The sequence below is a fragment of the Mus pahari genome, chromosome 7 (assembly GCF_900095145.1).
Source record: "Mus pahari chromosome 7, PAHARI_EIJ_v1.1, whole genome shotgun sequence".
In the NCBI taxonomy this organism is placed as follows: domain Eukaryota; kingdom Metazoa; phylum Chordata; class Mammalia; order Rodentia; family Muridae; genus Mus; species Mus pahari.
In genome coordinates, this window is record NC_034596.1 from 106737075 (window position 1) to 106740363 (window position 3289).

The following is a 3289-nucleotide window of genomic DNA, read 5'->3' on the forward strand; positions in this document are numbered from 1 at the left end:
AAAAAAAAAAAAAAAAAAAAAAAAAATTCGACGCTGTTCCTGAAGATGACACCCGTGGTTCCCCAGGGGCCTACACACACACACACACACACACACACACACGCACACACGTGCCTGCACATACAGCACACATTTAGGAGAGATTTGGAAAGGTGCATCATGGGAGTGTCTGTGAGGGCACACCAAGGATGAACTAAACAGAGACAACTTGCCCAGTGAGGTCACTTTCTGTAGGCTAGGAGAAGAGAGAAGTGATTAACTACATCTCTCCTCCCTTAAATAGTTTGTATCAGGGATCTTGTTACAGCAAGGGGGCTGGTGAGGTGGCTCAGTGGTTAAGAGCACTGACTGCTCTTCTGAAGGTCCTGAGTTCAAATCCCAGCAACCTTAATGAGATCTGATGCCCTCTTCTGGAGTGTCTGAAGACAGCTACAGTGTACTTACATATAATAAATAAATAAATCTTAAAAAAAAATCAAACCATTGAGCCATTCCAAGTCAGAGACATGAGCATCCACGTGCTGTGTAGCTATCTCTGGAAAAAAAATACATATATATATATATGGGACCCCCCAAAACTCCTTTATTTGCTTCATTTGCTCTCAGCTGGCTTAAAAGTCGCTAAGTCTGGGAGTCACACAGCTGGGCAGTCGGTTTTGGTGTCCATAACGTCAGAAGTAATCTCTCAGACCATGAGCTGAGACAACGGTCCCCTGGCTTACTTTCCAGGGACCCAAAGGCTGTTCCTGAAAACACTGACTTTTGGATCCGAATATGTGTGATGGGTTGCTGGAGTAGATGAAAAGATTTGACACCTTCTGCTTTGTTGCTTTCACCTTAATCTTTGTTTGCCCCTCAAGGAGGCGCATTGGTCGTGAGGGACCTCCCCTTTTAGCACAGTATTAGCAGCTACAGTTCTGGTAACACCCTCCTCCTCCTCCACCACCCCACCCAATACTCCTGAGGCCCCGAGTCTTCAGGCAAAAATGATGGCAGCTGTTAACTGCCCCAGCAAACAAGTAAGGACAGACTCCTCTTAAGGACAGACCCCCTCCCTTAGGCGCCAGTCAGAGCAGCTTGGTCTGTGCTGGCTCCTTTTCTCTCAACAGCCAAGGCCCTCTGAAGCCTGGCCATTTCTCTACACACTTCCTACTCTTATTGTTTCTGAGCCTTTCAAAAGCCCCAAGAATGTGGTGACATGTGTGTGTGCGTGCATGCGTGTGCATGCGTGTGTGTGTGTGTGTGTGTGTGTGTGCACGCGCGCGTGCCTGTTCATGCCTGAACTTCCAGTTCTTTTAGGTAACTACCCAGAAGAGTGATTGCAGGAGCACATGCGAAGTGTAAATTTTCTGTCATTTCTGTAGAAACGGAACCACCTTACACACGAAGGCCCCCACTCCTCCACGCCCTCCTCTGTAATTGCTCTGCGTGTGTGGCAGCCATCTTGAGAAGTATGAGGTGGTCTCTCACTGTGCTTCTGATTTACACTTCTGGAGTGATCAGCAGAGGTGTCCACTTTCTTCATGTGCTTCTTGGCCTCGTGTGTTTGTTTTAGACATGTCTACGATGGTGGTTTGAATAAGTGTGCCCCCCCCCCCAGATTCGCGTATTTGAGTGCTTGGCCATAGGGAGTGTGGCAGAATTGTGTGCAGCTGGTTTTATAAGCTCAAGTCTAAGTGTGACAATCTCCTTCTGCTGCCTGTGGATCAAGACCTGAGAGCTTTCAGCTCCTTCTCCAGCACCATGCCTGCCTGTCTGCTGCCACGGTTCCTGCCACAACAACACAGGACTAAACCCCTGAAGCTGTAAGCCAGCCCCAGTGAAATGCTGTCCTTTGTAAGAGTGACTGTGGTCATGATATCTCTTCACACCAACAGAAACCAAACTAAGACATGAAAAGCCTCTCAAGCCTGTGGTTATGTTTACTCGGTCACTTTGTGGAGAGGGTAGGCACCACACATTGGGTTTCCTGACTTGGTCTGTGTGTTCTTAGTTTGAACTAGAGGAAGCTTCTTGGCTCAGTGGCCTTAAGTGTCACCCTTACTTGATGATGACTGAAGCTAGATCTGCCTTCAGATCCCAAAGCTACTGCTCAAGTCCCTCGGGCGTGCTTGGCCCCGCCCCTTCCAGTAAGCAGCACCCCGCTCCAACCCTGCCCTCAAGTCTAAGGATACTGACCCCATGACAGCTGCACAGCTCGCAGGGCCCTCAGTCAGAACCCAGGACACCATTCCTTCATCTCGTGTCCTTCACCTCGGAAGGAGCCACAACCCAGGTAAAAGTCTCAAATAGATAATAATAATAATAATAATAATAATAATAATAATAACGTTTATAAACATCCATTACTAAGGAGTGAGCAAGGGGTAGCTAAGCTAAGCCAGTGAAGCCACTGGAGAAAGGGCTGTTTCCAGAGCCAAGAGAATGGGAGAGCCTCGTTCAGGAGGTGGGGCTCAGAAGCAGGACAGTCTCGGTCTACTAGGGAAGGGGCTGGAAAATCCCTACACAGCTCCCTGGAAGCTGGGGCTGGGGCTAACAACCCCGGCAAGGACGAATGGGATAGGAAAACAGGAAAGTACCCAGCCCTCCTCTTTCCAGTACCTGGCAAGTGCGCCCTGCCCACCTCTCCTCTGCCTCCATCTCTTTTCAGCTCCTGGCCTCTCCCTGGAGTCCTGGCCTCCCCCTCAAAGTACTCCCCTTCGCCCACATAGACATCTAGAGCTCTCTCCAAGGCCTTCATCTCATCAGGTCTCAGCTGGCACAAATCTCTTGTGCCCCACTGTCCTTGGGAATGCATCCAAAGTCGGTCACGAGGCTACAGGTTCCTCCTCTGTCCATACCGCAAGCCAGGCTCCCCCACTTGGGCCTGTACTATAAGGGCGCACGGCCCAACAACCTGGCACATTCTCATGAAGCTTCTCCTATCCGTCTCTTCTTGGCGGGCTTGCCTCTACTCTCCGGTTGTGTAGAACCCCTTCCACCTCCTTCTACAGAGCAGGGATGGGCAACTGTGCCCGCAGGCTGTGGAGCCTGGGTGGGGTGGATTGGGTTCACGTAGCTCCTGTACCAGCAGGATAAATAGAGCACACTCAAAGGCCTGGAGTTCTGCTCTGCATTCCACTTCCGCCAAGGCCCTCACTAGTACCCTTCAACGGGAAGGCAGGAATGCGCTCTCAACAGCAGTCCCTCCACCACTCTGCAAAGCCGCTCCGCCCCACGCTAATCCTTTCCCTCTTGGCACTAGAGGGACACCTGATACCTCCATTGTTGCACCTGGCACCAGCTAGCG